The sequence below is a fragment of the Centruroides sculpturatus genome, unplaced genomic scaffold (assembly GCF_000671375.1).
Source record: "Centruroides sculpturatus isolate CEXI.00-Female unplaced genomic scaffold, Cexi_2.0 scaffold606, whole genome shotgun sequence".
Taxonomy (NCBI): domain Eukaryota; kingdom Metazoa; phylum Arthropoda; class Arachnida; order Scorpiones; family Buthidae; genus Centruroides; species Centruroides sculpturatus.
This window is the reverse complement of record NW_019384730.1, coordinates 330,035-347,793: the sequence shown is the minus strand read 5'-3', so window position 1 is coordinate 347,793 and position 17,759 is coordinate 330,035. Positions and strand designations below refer to the sequence as shown.

Genomic DNA, 17,759 nt, shown 5'->3' with positions numbered 1-17,759 from the left:
TTTTATCTTTTATAATATCTTATAATATCTGTATAGATTATATATTTATTTAAATATGATAAATGAGCTATTTTTCAACTAAAAATATAATGCAAATGTCCTAATTTGTAAAATTTAAATTAGGAAAAACTAGACGAGTTTTACTATTCTAGGTTTCCTAATAACACAAATAAGGGATGATAGATATACAATTACATACAATGATATGCTGACCTAAAGAAGTACAGGTTGGTTTGCAATCACTCGTCGTTGCTGACTGTAATTATTGGACGAGAAGATGAGTTGGTCAAAGGATTTGTAAGCTGGACGAAGATGCCTTGCTCCTATATGTCACGAAAAAGATCGTTAAGATGAGAAATGGATCCCTGGTCTCTATGTTAATGGCTGCCTCGGAGGATATTTTCGAGTTTTGCTGGCTTTTTCACTACTATTACTGTCTGGATGAAGTGCTTGACCAGCAAAGAATTACATTCTGATACATTATTTGAAATCTGGAAAAAATATCTTCCAAGAATTTGAAATTATATTAACTAAATTGATAGTTATTTAAATTTTTATTTTTTCTTTATAATAATATTTAATCGCATATTTTTAATAACACGATTTAAATATATTTAAAACTGACTTTCAAATTAAATTAAATGTATTATTGCATTGTGTTAACATTAAATAATTATAAACGTTCAATTACCTAAGCAACTGTTAATGTGAATGATGGTTAACTAATTGCAGTTCTTTAGGGAACATCTTTTATTTTCTTTCAATGGCTTATTCTATACAAAGAAACAAAATTATCTAGAGGTATGTGAAGGATAATACATATGAATGTGATCTGAAATAAATTTTATATGAAAGGAAACGTGTTCGGTTGTTAAACCGGTCTTTTTCTCAAGTGATAAATGTCCTAAAAGATAAATACGATTATGAACGATGCGGCTAACTGAAAAAAATTATCTACAATTACTTCGCGTCACCGTAAATTAGTTAAATTATATACTGTCATAGCAAACAATGTTACGCTGAGAGGCAAAAATCAGTAGATTTTATTATAATAATTTCATAAAGTTTTATATAGTAGAGAGAAGTAAAAAGTTTCTCTATGATCTCGGATTATTTTGGTGATCTAAGATTTAAGATTGTTTTACCGTAGAAGGAAATTTTATTTCAACTATATTTCTCTCTTCCGTGAGAAGAAATAATATCAGGAAAGACAAAAAAAAGAGGTTATTGTTGTCTTCAAATGTCTTTGGAAAAGAAATGAGAAAAACATCGATCCAGTCAGATCTGTTCAATTTTTCACAAACACATTTATCTGGTTTGCTAGACGATAAATGGATATCAAGATAAACTCGAGTTACTACTGTATTTATTGAGTGTAGGTATATATATATATTATTTTTATAATTAATTTTTACTTATTTATTTAATTTTGTCAAGCATTAAATTTTAATAACGTTACACAATTCTTTTTTAGAATAGCTCGAATATATTTTACTGAAGAAAATTAAAGAAACGAAGAACATAAAATGTTTAATTCATTATCTAAATTTGGTTAGTTTAATTATTAATAGTCATATTAATAATCGATGACCTTGTTTTATCATCCCAGAGATATCTCCAACATAAGAAAGGTTCTTCTTATATGATGTTTCTTGAAGACCTTGAAATAATTCAGCGTTGTAAAAGAAAAAATGCCATGTGAATATTAATAAGAAGACGATAAATGACATTCTACGCCTTTCTAACACTGTTTAAAATACAGTACGGAAATTACAGATAGAACAAAAAGGGATAAAAACTGGAACAGGGCTGTCTTCAGAATTTCTTCTTTTTAAATTGTCCTTCAGAATTTAAAGTTTGGCAGTTAATTATTATTATCATTATTATTATATTATCTTAGCTTTGTACTTCGTGACAGTTATTTAAAAAGCTGATAATTGTATTAATAACAGAGAAGTTTGTTAATTTTCATATGATTTAATAAATATTTGATTGACACAATATAAAATTGAACAGATAAACAAGACTTTATACCTTAAGACCTTCGAGTTAATGATCTTTTCTATTGTTCCTAATGCGATTTTAGATGATATAAATCATTATCTTCGTTTTAATTATTTAAAGTTCGGTCGCTTGTTTTTATAGACCGAATATTGTTTATCTGATACATCCGTTGGTTCTAATCTAGATCTAGGTCTAATTTATAAGTAGATTGAATGATTATTATTGATTTCATTCATCTAGAAACAATAAATGATTGTCGATGATTTTTATTGTATCTAATTAATTATCGTTAATTTAATAGCTAACTGATCATGCATTCAACTTAAGTTAGTATAGAAACAAAACTGAAATCCTCTAAAAAAAAATAATTTAATAAAGAGAAGCTTAAAAAGAAGTTTTTAAAACAATTTTAAGTTGTTTCTTACGAATCTACACCCATAATTTCCATTAATTTCTATAGACTTTGAACTTAATATTAGCCAAATATCGTTTATAGTAGCATATAAGCGTATCTAAAGCTATTAAAAATTATTCTGGAGCCATGCACTATATAATAAAATGGAATAATTTGTAATGTTATCAAGTATAAGTTATTACTTATCAGTCTAATCTAAAAAGTACGGATGTATAAGCATTTTTTCAAGCTATTTCTCCTATGTTAATTTATGTGTTATTTGATAAGACTCCTCCTTTCGCTCTTAAATATAGTAATTAGTTCAGAGTATCAAAAATTTGATAAATAATATAAGAAAGTTGTTGCATGTAATACAGCTTCCAAATGATAGTATTTTCGATGTGAATAAAATTGCTTTCACGTTGAACTGAAAACAGGTTTGTAACATCAAGGTCTCTATCAAGGACTTATTTCAAAAAAAAAGAGAGAATCTTTTCCAGAAGTTTTGCAATTTGTAATGTATAACTCATGCTGCTTTTAAAGATTCAAACTTTGTAATTTTATAGAAAAATAATAATGTATTCACATCACGTTCAATAGTTTAGGAAATAAGAAAAGGGGATTTCCTCATCAAATATCGTTTACTTTTAACACTTTCAAGGGAGGCACCTTGTTCGTCACTTCCATATTTGGTTATAGTTATAGATAATTCTGTAGATATCATCGTAATTTATTTTTTATTTAGTAGTAATTTATCGGAGAATAGCTCTAATTAGAAAATTAATTTATAAATAAAATAATAATAATTTTAAAATATTATTTAAGTAACTTTAAGTCAATGGTATTAACATATTATGTTAATAATTTTTGTTTTGGCAACTGTTATTATTCAAATTAAATTAGGTTATAATCTATGTTTATTTTATACATGTTATGTTCTGTGTATAATATATTATTAAATGTTTAACGTAAGATTTAAAATTAAGCGCGGTAAGTGCTCATCTAATCGAAACTTTCCATTACTAAAAATTTTAGTATAAATCGAAACACATTATCATTAATTTATAGCGTGATTGAACGTAATCCATTAGTATCCATCTGATGTAATTCTAAGTACTTTTAGAGCCAATGTTTAACAGAATATGTTTATGAAATTGTAAAAGCGAATTAAATTTAAATGTGAAAATCAACAAAAATTTTCATTAAGAAAAATCATTAAATTAAATCAAATTTTTATTTTCAATATTTTTATATTTTATTGATTTATTTTATAAATTTACGACAAATAATTAAATTTAAAGATCTAAAAATTCATTTTACAGTAAATTTTATTACGAAGTTAGATTTTAAGTAGGAATTACAGAGTAACATTTTGCCGAACGTGATGATTTTGATATTCTAAACTACGTTTATTGAAGGAAAAAGTGTAGATAAATATAAAAATTTTACGCCCTTTGTTACATTATTACGCGCATCAGACATGCTTTCGAGTTTCATATGCAATGACCTCTTTGAAGATTTAATACAACATTCTAAAAAGTTTTTAAATATCATATTCACTAATCCTATATTTAAATGAGCCAAAATTTTCCTGGAGGTAATGACTTTTCTTATAATAAATTTTGGCATTAATCCTATTATGTAGCGACTATAGAGAATATATTAAAGATTGAGCTGAATAATATCCTTATTCAATATAACCGCAACTTTGTATTACTTTTACGTTATTTCTTATTTATTATTTCATTAGTTTAGACATTAATATTTTTAATTTTAGCGAATTATTAACGGAGAGACATACATTGTTCCATTAATGAAAATATATCGTGGCGTCAATTCTATTTTTATTTAATGCTTCACTTATTTTCATTTACTGTCCTTCGAGAAACTAAATAATTACTAAAGCCACTTACATATTAACTGTATTACTCACAACAAATAATAACAGTACTTTAAATAATAATAATAAACAGTATAACGATATTCATTCTTATAAATAATATACGTCTACCCTCTAATTGTTTTAATAATTGAAAATAATCGTAAGAAGTTTTGTTATGGAAATGGTTAATATATAATTTAGTATTTTGTCAGTTTATTAAAATGAAATTACATAAGATTTTAAAATAACTACGTTTATTGTTATGTTATTTCATAACTGAAGTGATAAAGATACTACCGAGAATTTCTCAATAGGTTTTTCTTCAAAGAAAATGACAGCGAAGCGAAGGTTTTCGTATCATCGTCGCCTCACGCTGATTATTATCTGTTATAATAATTAAAATCGTGACTACGTTACATAAAACATCTTAATCTGTCGCAATATTCTACGCAAAGCGAAATCTTATTAATATTCACCGAATCCAACCCAAAGGGAAGTTCACAAAATGTCACGTTATTCAACTCTTGGTTTACTCTGATAACTGCCCAAAGGTTTTAAGACAACCATTCATCCAACTTGTCAATATGATAGACGTCGTTGCTAGTTTTCTGGTGAAAAGCCTTCCAGCTGCTGCTACCGACTTATGAAAGCTGAAGCATTAGAAGATTCGTGATCATACTCCCACTCTTACATAAAAAAAAAAAAAATATATTCCTCTGTGGAATATTTTTACAATAATCGAGAAGAGGGAAAATTTGATACAAAAATCATCTTTTAAAGGATGATTTTATCTTCGTTATTCAATTGTGTATTTATAGTTATGACGCAGGAAACGTAACATTATGTAACTCGTTAATACAATAGGTTATATCACACTATTTTGACATGCCATGTGCATTGTTGTTTAAAATTTAACTTGTCGAGAATTGTTATTGCAATCGCATTTATTATATTGCCGTCTTTACTATTTTACTATATATGCAACTAATAATGTGTAAAAAATATAAAATTAATATAGATTTGATCTAGTTTCATGAGATAAGGCGACATAACACATGGATGATATGTCAAGGAAGTGCCTCCCGAGAGGATTTTTCTATAGGAATCTGGCCCTATTTACGTGTTAGGCACGTGAAGTACACCCGGAAAACACGTGGCTAGCCGGTCGTTGAGGTGCGAAACCACGACCAACTAGCAGGGTTTAGTGGTTTTATCAGCTCGGAGATTGGTGGGAAATCTCAAGATTTTTATAAGGTTAACGACTATAAAATTCGTTAACGATTATAACGATTAAACTCAAAAATATAAATTTAAAAAAATATTCAAAATTGACGTAAAATTTTTGATTACGTCATAGCCTATATCATACATTTTATTTAATGCTTAATGCTATATTTTTCAGATAACATTGTTAAATATTTATTTCTAAATGTGTTTTGGGAACCCAAACAATTTACAGCTTTAATATTGTGAATAAAGTATGTTTATATGAGTAGCTAAACGTTTAAATTTCGGATGTAATGTATATCTATTACATAAGAAACAAGATCTTCGGATGGTAAACTTCCAAATATATATAATCATACGGTTCATATGTCAATTTGAAAATAGGACATATAAAAATTATAATTAAAGGTAAGGTGTTATGTAATAATGTGTTTGGTGGGTGTTGAGTTCAGCATATTCCTCTAAAGTAGTTCAAAATTTGCATAATATATCAAGAAACTAATTCGAGTTTTGAAAGTAATTCTTTATATTATTAAATTAAGAAGTAATAAACGACCGATAAAAACTAATGATGTTTAATTAATGGCTAAATAAACAATTAGAGAATTAAATAAAAGAAGAAAGTTTTTAATTAATTGTTTGTTTAAAAATCTTATTATTTACTTATTTAATATTAAATACCGAATAAAAGTTTTGGTTTGTATAGGCTTCAGTGGATAAATTAATAATTTAATAATAATAAATTTATATAAAATAATTTTCGTTTTATTTTTTAATATATTAATAAATTCAATTTTGAATAAGCGAAGATGACAATTTAATAATTATTTTTATTAAAAAATATGTTAATTAAATATCGATTTTATTACAGAAAAATTTAATACAATTTTTTATAAAAGTATAATCAAAATCGACGTGGGCCTATATGCGCTAATGTCTGTTAAAATTTTTCTCTAATTCTTATATTTTTTATAGAAAAATTTATATTTTCAAAGCATTTATTCTATAAAATATAAACAATCATGTTTAAATTAAAAACTCGCATTTATAAATTCATTCTTAAATTTTAATAACACATAATAACACAATAACTTCTCATTTATTATTCGAAATTTAACAACATTTATTTTATTAATAATTTGTAATTAAAATAAAAATTCTATAAATAGCTTCAGATCTTACAGTAATAATTAATACTTAAAGCCTCATAAAATATCTGCTAACGTCCTATATTTGTTAAAAATCGAGATTTATGCTGAAAAGAAAACACAAATAACGTACTTTGTAACTGTCTAAAGTAGTAGTAATGAATGAACATTTAAATTGTAAATTCAGTCAACTTTTACCTCATTAAATTGGGCTTGTTCTGTTTATAGAAGAAGGTTGTTAACTTTCACGACCTTCCTACTAAATATCGAAAACCATTAACCCTTTTCTCTTTCTATTCGAAACATAGACCGATCACGAACGATTCGCTGAAAATAAAATAGGATGAACGTGAATTTTCGTTGTGGGTTGTTTTGTTGTGTTAAAATCTTACTACAGAAATCACGAGTACCCGTGGGAGTTTACGAATTTGTGCTATATCGACCATTGTAAATGCGATGTTAAAAGGTGTTTGGACCACCTCTTGCTGTGCGTGATTTTCTTACGTTTTCTTGTCACGTTCACGTGATTTATAGGACAATTCCGGATAGGACAATCCATTTGTATTGTTTCCAATGACATTTTCTACCATATCTCAGATATTGAGGGCTAAAACCTATTATTTAAGGCAAAGTTTTCGTGAATTAAATACTTATTTTTTATTTATTCTATTTAATTTTATAGCATCGTAAAATTTCACGAGTGATAAATCTTATTATTCTATGCTAATGACATACAAGTTTAAACGTTGTCTATTTTTTTACACCATTTACTATTAATAAATTTAATCTATTTTAAAAAGGACATAAATATAAGATACTATATTTTCCTACTTAATAATTAAAAATTTATATAATTAGTTATAAATAAATATTTCTATTTATAAATAATTGTTATTGATATTCATAGTCGCTTAATATTATTTCCTACAGGAAAAAAAAAGCAAAACAATAAAAAATAGTCGTGAAAATAATAAAATGAGTCTCTTTCTTTATACATTTGCCTCTAAGTTAATTTTAATTTTAAAAAAGAAAATTATATAAGAAATGATTGTTAATGGCAACTATTATAAGTGTTAAAAACACTCCAAATAAATGCAACAATTAAATTATTTCTGCGCTTTGAACCGAATTAAAATGCGCTATGTAATTTATTATTTGTCCTTAGTACTGTACATCCTGCACTCGAAGATCTTTCTTATGAATAGGGTGCATTGCACCTAATGTACAGTACATCAGCAAGTCGGTAATAGCCACAGATTAAATATGTATTTCCCGGTTAAGTATACGCCTCAGCTACATTATAATTAAGCTATTAAAATTGCATGTTTACTCATAGGGTGGTCACAAAGAAACAGAGACATGCCTGTTCTGCATAAATTAAATCGATTGTTACATATTCATAGCCTTTTTGAAATAAAGAAAGTCGTTGTTTCTTTCGCCGACACAAAAACATTAGCAGCTTATAATCACAAATTAAAAATCTTTCAATTAACTTTCAATTGATCGTGTTTACACTCTCAGTTGGCGAACAATGAATAGAATCGTTTATGCATATGTTAGAATGTAGAAAGATAATTTATCAAATTTACGGATCAATGTAATCCAGATGGATATAATTTTATAAATCAGTCATGTTTAATACGTTTATGAATATAATATGATTAATCTAACAATAATTGGAATTAAGAAAAGCGTGTTAAATGATTGCACGAGTACTCTATGTAGTCAAGTTGCACTAAAAATTAACTAATTAATCAATTTGAAAGCCATTTCTATGTTAAGTCGAACTTCTTTGACAAATTGCCTTGACATTAGGAAACTAGTAATGTTTACTAATCATTACTCATTTAGACGTAAGATATTTCAAAACTTATAAACCGAAGATATTTGAAGAATTGTAAAACGTGTGGCTATTTATAGTGTTTAAATCTTATTTGAATCGTGTCATAACTGATTAATAGATACGAAGCTGTAAAATGTAAACAAATTATGAATGTTTTTATAAAAAAAAATTATAATCTAAATTAAGGTAGGTATTATTATTATTAAAATAAAAATTCTATAAATAGCTTCAGATCTTACAGTAATAATTAATACTTAAAGCCTCATAAAATATCTGCTAACGTCCTATATTTGTTAAAAATCGAGATTTATGCTGAAAAGAAAACACAAATAACGTACTTTGTAACTGTCTAAAGTAGTAGTAATGAATGAACATTTAAATTGTAAATTCAGTCAACTTTTACCTCATTAAATTGGGCTTGTTCTGTTTATAGAAGAAGGTTGTTAACTTTCACGACCTTCCTACTAAATATCGAAAACCATTAACCCTTTTCTCTTTCTATTCGAAACATAGACCGATCACGAACGATTCGCTGAAAATAAAATAGGATGAACGTGAATTTTCGTTGTGGGTTGTTTTGTTGTGTTAAAATCTTACTACAGAAATCACGAGTACCCGTGGGAGTTTACGAATTTGTGCTATATCGACCATTGTAAATGCGATGTTAAAAGGTGTTTGGACCACCTCTTGCTGTGCGTGATTTTCTTACGTTTTCTTGTCACGTTCACGTGATTTATAGGACAATTCCGGATAGGACAATCCATTTGTATTGTTTCCAATGACATTTTCTACCATATCTCAGATATTGAGGGCTAAAACCTATTATTTAAGGCAAAGTTTTCGTGAATTAAATACTTATTTTTTATTTATTCTATTTAATTTTATAGCATCGTAAAATTTCACGAGTGATAAATCTTATTATTCTATGCTAATGCCCTCTAATTGTTTTAATAATTGAAAATAATCGTAAGAAGTTTTGTTATGGAAATGGTTAATATATAATTTAGTATTTTGTCAGTTTATTAAAATNGCGTGTTAAATGATTGCACGAGTACTCTATGTAGTCAAGTTGCACTAAAAATTAACTAATTAATCAATTTGAAAGCCATTTCTATGTTAAGTCGAACTTCTTTGACAAATTGCCTTGACATTAGGAAACTAGTAATGTTTACTAATCATTACTCATTTAGACGTAAGAAATTTCAAAACTTATAAACCGAAGATATTTGAAGAATTGTAAAACGTGTGGCTATTTATAGTGTTTAAATCTTATTTGAATCGTGTCATAACTGATTAATAGATACGAAGCTGTAAAATGTAAACAAATTATGAATGTTTTTATAAAAAAAAATTATAATCTATAATAGTTTATAGAAGCGTGTAGTAACTAATGTGTATATGATCCGAATTCATTTTTATAATAAAAAATCGTCTATACATTTTATGGTTTTTCATTTATAAAATTTGAATAAAAATTCGATTTAAAAAATAATCTTGATCTTAATGTATTTTAAATTGTTGTTTTAAAACTTTTTACTCGAATGTAAAAGTAAGTAGATTCTATGTATTTGTGTACTTGTATTTTTATTGATTTTATATTTAATAAATAGTATAGGAAATAATTTATTTGTACTCATTTTAATTTCTCTTTTATGTTATTCATTATGATCAATTCATTTTAGATTTTTAAACTAAAGAAATTATATTTTATAATGCTTACTAAACTATTATTTTATTTATTTAACAATTCGTTGAATAGAAGAGAAAACTTATGCAAATTGCGCTATACAGTAATTATTTTCTCTATTCTACTTTCCTGTATTTATCTTAATTGTTCTTGCTTCAATAACAGACGGGAATGTAAATAAAATGTCAAATATGTTTCCTTCCCACGCAAAATGAAAGTGATTAAAACAAATTAAACTTGAAAAAAAGAAGTCAACAGGTCCATCTAAGTTATTATTTATAATTAAATTTTGTTTTTGTGTGATAATTTTGCTCATATACAATACATCACACTGTCATTTTCAATGGTACGTTTGCATTTAGTTCAATGAATAACGCATTTAAACAGCGTTTTATATCATGATTTTTTTAGAGAATATCGGGTCAAAGTCAATCATCTACTTGTGTAAGTTCGGAGGTTATAACCTATAATACCTGTTCCTTTGCCAAAAGTCCCGTTAGAAACTTGTTTTTAAATTTCGGAATTGCTCATTATTCAATATAGAAGCATCAACTCAGAACGTAGGTCTTAGTTCAAGTTTGAAAAATTTATTATAAGCAATCATTTCTCACTCGTTTATCCCATAGCTAATAATATAAATCTAAATATGGTAACTCAGAAGTTATGTAAAAACTTTACTATAAATTTTCCTATAGTACTCTACATAATTGGAATAACTAAAACATAAGATAATTATTATATATTTAAATATTTAATAGTTCCATTCATAACTTTAGATTCTTAAAAAAATTATTTTATAATGATAAATAAAAATATAAATTATCGTTATTTTAATTGATTTTAAAATCATCGATATAAATAGATAACTGCAGTCTACATGAATGAAATTTTATAATGAATGAAAATAAATGCAGTAATTTTCCTAAATTTCCCTCCGTAGTGCAATCGTCAAAAAATGTCCTAGTTTTCCATGGATGACTAAGTACAGTAGCTATTTTCTCATAAATGTTTCATTCTATTTGTATATATTAAATTCGTGCTAGTATAAAACGTACCGTATAATGTAAGGAACAAATTTTATGTGAATTTAAAACTATTCAAACAATACATTTACCTCGATATAGCGATAGAAATATATAGTATAATAAAGAAGCTGCTTAATCGTAGCCCCTGTGGCCTAATGGATAAGGCATCGGTCTCCTAAACCGGGGATTGCGGGTTCGAGTCCCGCCAGGGGTATAGTTTTTATTAATGAACCTGTTTTGTATTTTCCTGGTAAATTGCTTTAAAGATTGGCAAAAAGTACAGTACATATAGTATAAATAAAAAAAAAATCTTCCATCTTTGATAACTGATTAGTATATATTTGTTACAGATTCAGTACTTTATTCGTTAAATATGTAATATTAATTCTTATATTGTTTGTTAGTAATTTTAGTACGAACTAATTAAACATCAATAATTAATATTTATAGAAAATTTTCGAAAAGTTATTAATTACAGAAATATTTAACGTTTTAAAATGATTATTGTATAATTATATATTAAGTAAACTTTCAAACAACACTCAAATTGAATACAGTAAAAATGATAATTAGATAACAGCGATAAAGCGAACTTAGTGTGTTTCTGTTGTTATCATTCACTCCACACACAAAGATGTTTGTATTAAGAGAGGAAGGGCACGAAAGGCCAGACTGCACCCTAAACTTCGTAATTATTTTAAGTTAGTGAAAAGCCAAACTGCAACGTAATGCTTAGGTAATTATTTCTGACTAGTGAAAAACAACTTTAAGAAAGATATACGTCACCTTTTGTTTAATACAAAGAAACTACAATAATATTCAACGCTATTGTACGGCATTGTCATTGTACTTTCAGAATAATAACAGCAATATTTACAATTTTACTTTATTATTTATTAATTAGTTGTAATAATACTTACATATTTAATTTCCGTTTAAAATTTAAATTCGTTATTATAGCTTCTTGCTAACATTTTAAAAAAATGAGCTGTTTTTAATATTATCTTAAATTGTAACAAGTCATTTTGTATTAATTACGTTTATTTTATATATAAATATAAATTTAAACGTCACAAAAACGCAGACAATGTTGTTAGAGTTATAAACTCGTTTTANATAAACATTGGAGTGATATATAGCTGCGGTTTAAATAGAACAAAAGGTTTAGGTCATACATTGAAAATTATCCACAAAATAAATTGGAATAATAGGTTCGGTACGATTGTCAAGAGAAGAAAACGGATGGTTTATTCGTTTTGTTTGACCTGTTTTTAACATCCGAAGTCATTAAAACAGAAAGATGATGAAGAGGAAGGAAAGTCTTTTCTGACATCATGCCCTGTGGTATAGCCCGAAGGTAAAGTCGCTGAACGAAAATATTTCAGCAGTTTAAATAAGGAAATTTATAAGTATTGTAGTTTGACCATGATTGTTTCTCACGGTCCATATTTAAAATCTTCAATGAGCGTGATTATCTGAAATCCCTCAGAACTTCTTTCAAATTTAATTCAGGATAATTCTATTATAAGAAATATTTTATAAAGATCTATTTTATTAAATTTTATACTATCAAAAATAAGGAAAATTAGTATCAAATTGAAGTCATTTTTAGCTTCCAGGATGTTCAACTTTTTATTTAAAATTTCTATCCTTAATTTATTCTAAAAATTTTTATTTAAATCACATCAACTTTAATATTTTTTAAATAAGAAATATTCACAAAATCGGATTATTTTACAAGTCAAATTTATTACATAATTCAAAATTAATTAATTATTTAAAAATTAGCATAAAAATATTATTTATTTCTTGAATATCTGTATAAAGGCAACATTGGTCAATTTAAATATATTTAAATAAATAAGAGTAGACTCATGTTTTTACACCTATTTATTAAACATATGTAAAAATATATTTATTATTCGCAATTAATTAATAGTTAGATAAAATTATCAAAATGACAATTTGCAAGCCGTTTTATAATAATTTTTACCATAGGCGCAGGATCGCCCTGAGCCTATAGTAAAAATGAGCTCCCCTCTAGTGGTTCCCCCATAGTGGCTCCTACCTCTATAAATTAATCTTTAAGACTACATTTTATTAATAAAGAAATATTTTATTTGTTGAAAAAAATAATAATAGCAAAAAGGCCCACTAAGGAGCAAAAGGGGCCCGCTGTACCTCAAGCCTATGTATACAAGATCTTGTTTAAGTCCTGCAGTACAGGTTAATTTTTTTTAAAAACATAAAAATCATAGGATGTGTAACTGAACTTATCATGTTTATATGAAAAATGTTACTGTATTTACTTCTTTATATACATAGTATTATATGTAGGAAAGAACTACAGTTATAATATTTATGAAAAATACTCATAATTACATCTCATCGTAGAATAAAAACTTAAAAATATATTCGATTTATGCATTTATAAATCTATTTATATGATTAACATCTGCTCATAAGTAATATGAAAACTTATAGATCACACCGAAACAATTTAAAGTTGATGATAAGGGATGCGGGTGGATCATTAATGAGAATGCAAGAAAGATAAAAGGAAATGAAGAAAGTATTATATATTATACTACATATATACAGTAAAAATATTTTTTTTCTATTGAGATAAGATAAAACTAAAACATGCAAATATTAATCATACAGTATAACCTACATAACTTTAAGTAGAATAAATTACATTTATATTAGAACAAGTCAATTTACCTATTTTTTTGTTAGACAATGGTTTTTATTCTAAAAGTTAGAATATGTCCTTTTTATGTCCTTTTAAGAGAGAGAGATGCTATCAAAAATGTTTACTGTCTTATTTAATATCCATAATATTTATATTTCGAGGACTTTTTTTATATTTTAATATATAATTAATTCAGGGTTGAAATTTTAATTATATAGTGATTATTGTATAATTTTTTCGCACTGAATGGCATTTCTTATTAAAAAAAAAAAAAACATTGGAGTGATATATAGCTGCGGTTTAAATAGAACAAAAGGTTTAGGTCATACATTGAAAATTATCCACAAAATAAATTGGAATAATAGGTTCGGTACGATTGTCAAGAGAAGAAAACGGATGGTTTATTCGTTTTGTTTGACCTGTTTTTAACATCCGAAGTCATTAAAACAGAAAGATGATGAAGAGGAAGGAAAGTCTTTTCTGACATCATGCCCTGTGGTATAGCCCGAAGGTAAAGTCGCTGAACGAAAATATTTCAGCAGTTTAAATAAGGAAATTTATAAGTATTGTAGTTTGACCATGATTGTTTCTCACGGTCCATATTTAAAATCTTCAATGAGCGTGATTATCTGAAATCCCTCAGAACTTCTTTCAAATTTAATTCAGGATAATTCTATTATAAGAAATATTTTATAAAGATCTATTTTATTAAATTTTATACTATCAAAAATAAGGAAAATTAGTATCAAATTGAATTTAGATAATGATGATAATTAAATTTTAAGGTTAATTATTACTTTATTACGATTCGGTTATTTTTATACTAAATTGAAATTATTTGGTATTCCTATTGTTATCTTTATATAGCTAATGTGTAAAGAAATAAAACAATTTCTTTTATTGTAGTTCATTCGTGACTGAGTAATAAGCATTAAACTTATGAAACTCCTTTTGGAACTTTTTATAAATCGTTCAAGTAAAATTTTAACTAATATAAATATGTAACATTACATTATATGTATGTGATGTAATGCTATATACTAGATGTGTACATTACTAATATGTACAGTATGCAACATTACGTATTGTGTATGCAACATGTACGTAATGTTGCATGCTGTACATATTGTTTATTATTATTATTATTTTAAGGTATAAGTACATTTATAATTATAAACTTTATTTTCTGTTAAGTGGAAAAAATGAAAAGTCCTTTCAGCATTATTTTCATTCTCATTTAAATGATTTTTAAATTTATTATTGTTTTTATAAAGTATTTTTTTTATTGAATATCTGATCAAAATTTTTATATTTAGTTAATTTGTATAATTTTCGTATAAAAAGAATACGCAATTTTTGAGCATTAAAATGATTAATGGAATTCGGAATAAAGAATAGTTTTGAATAAAAATATCCTAGGAAAATGATTATTATATCGGTATATACGATTTTGATAATAGATATTAATTCATGTTTTTATACTGTTTGAGTGCTTTTTAAATAGCGAAATCATTAAAATTCAAAAGAAGAAAAGAACATTGAAAATTTAGGGTATTATGAGTAAGTTCTATTGTTATATTAACTAGGCAATCGAGATTATGAGTGACGACTAGACAAGTGCAGTGCAAAAATATTGTCTGACATTCCACTTAAAAGAAGCACGGCCGAGAGATTATAATGGTTCTCTTCAAAGATAAAGAAGACGTCATTTTCTCGAAAGCCATTATATACAGAAAATTGCAGCATATTTCTCACCTTTATGTAGGAGCATTCGTGACAACGCACTTAATTTTTTAAAGCTCTGTATTCATATAAATTTACTCATTTGGTTTAAAACCTTATGAATCTCCCTAAAACAAGGTAGATACGTTCCGGTTTTTATGAATCCATTTTCTACGATCCAGCCAATCACAGCCCGGCAGGTATGCAGTTTACGGACTACGGCTGTTTGAAAGGTTTCTTCCATAAAATTAATCGATTCTAGACTAATTCGACTCAACATTTCCAAAATACGTATAATTTTTTTGGGAATAATCCATATTAACTATGCTATAAACAAAAAAAATCGTAATATTACTTACCGAGTGTGCACCGTTGACGACGCCATTGCTTAAGCTTGTTTTCGCCGTGGAGCTTGTCATCGAATGGCACTCGTGTGCTTCCTGATAAATTACTTTTTTTGCGAAAAATTTGCTGAACTTTGGAGACATCATTAATATAAATATAATTTTTATGGACGTTAAATGATAAATGGTTTTTAGTAGGTCCGCTGCTCGTTTAAACTCAATGGTTTGTACAATATCCGCTATTGGTCTAGATTCGACCAATCCTGTCGCGATACGAGTCGGCGATGACGTTTTACCGAATTATAGGAGTTTTTTTNATTCGTATAGTGATAAAACAGTTTGAAAATTATTTATTTTTATTAAACTATTTAATTAAAAGTTTTTATTTGCTGTAAATTTTATTTATTTATTTTTTCACTTACAAAATAAAATGTACAAACATAACAAACGTGTCTTGCAGCACCCAGTTATTTAAAAAAGCTAAAAAGCTAATTAATTAATACACAGCTATGAAAAAAAAATTATTGTTATTTAATATATTTATATTTCATTATTTAAATATCATATGTTAAAACAGAATAACATTGTATTGTAAGATAGGTAACATAATCTTTATAACAGGGGACTGACAGTTGCTTTCTGATAATTACAGATAAATTTAATGAACTATACTTTTTATAAGCCTATAATGAAGTCTTGAGGGAAAATTAGTTCAAGTGACTAGAATATAGAGAAGTAACAATAGCCTGCAGATAGATTTTAAAAAATTCTTTATCTATAAAGGAACATATCATCAATGGTTGCTAAATATTTCCTAAATGATAAATGAATTATTAAGTGTTGATATAATAACGTACAATTTAAAATAATCATTAATTATATTTGTACAATAATTTGTAATAACATTCTAACTAACAATTATATATTTAATATTCATAATATTTTTGATGTTTTGAATATTAAATAGAAAATAAAACTGTTTGTTTTTTCTATTTAAAAAATAAAAGTTTCAAATACCAAAGCAATNGAATATCTGATCAAAATTTTTATATTTAGTTAATTTGTATAATTTTCGTATAAAAAGAATACGCAATTTTTGAGCATTAAAATGATTAATGGAATTCGGAATAAAGAATAGTTTTGAATAAAAATATCCTAGGAAAATGATTATTATATCGGTATATACGATTTTGATAATAGATATTAATTCATGTTTTTATACTGTTTGAGTGCTTTTTAAATAGCGAAATCATTAAAATTCAAAAGAAGAAAAGAACATTGAAAATTTAGGGTATTATGAGTAAGTTCTATTGTTATATTAACTAGGCAATCGAGATTATGAGTGACGACTAGACAAGTGCAGTGCAAAAATATTGTCTGACATTCCACTTAAAAGAAGCACGGCCGAGAGATTATAATGGTTCTCTTCAAAGATAAAGAAGACGTCATTTTCTCGAAAGCCATTATATACAGAAAATTGCAGCATATTTCTCACCTTTATGTAGGAGCATTCGTGACAACGCACTTAATTTTTTAAAGCTCTGTATTCATATAAATTTACTCATTTGGTTTAAAACCTTATAAATTTAAAATAAATTATTGTTTTAATGCCCAATTAAAGATACTTCTATATTTATTTTCTATTAAATCGAAGAAATATACAGTTTACGGATCATTTAAATATATATAAATTTTAACCCACTAAGTCAGTTGTACTTAAATTTTTGTGGTTTTTTTTTAAATACATTAACATAAAAATCATAGGATGTGTAACTGAACTTATCATGT

General features: G+C 26.2%; 1 non-coding gene across 1 annotated transcript; it reads left to right on the top strand.

Moving 5' to 3' along the window:
* The first annotated feature begins 11,351 nt into the window (after positions 1-11,351).
* Positions 11,352-11,424, top strand: Trnar-ccu. Its single transcript has one exon. It is a non-coding gene; the product is annotated as a tRNA-Arg (tRNA).
* The last annotated feature ends 6,335 nt before the right edge of the window (positions 11,425-17,759 follow it).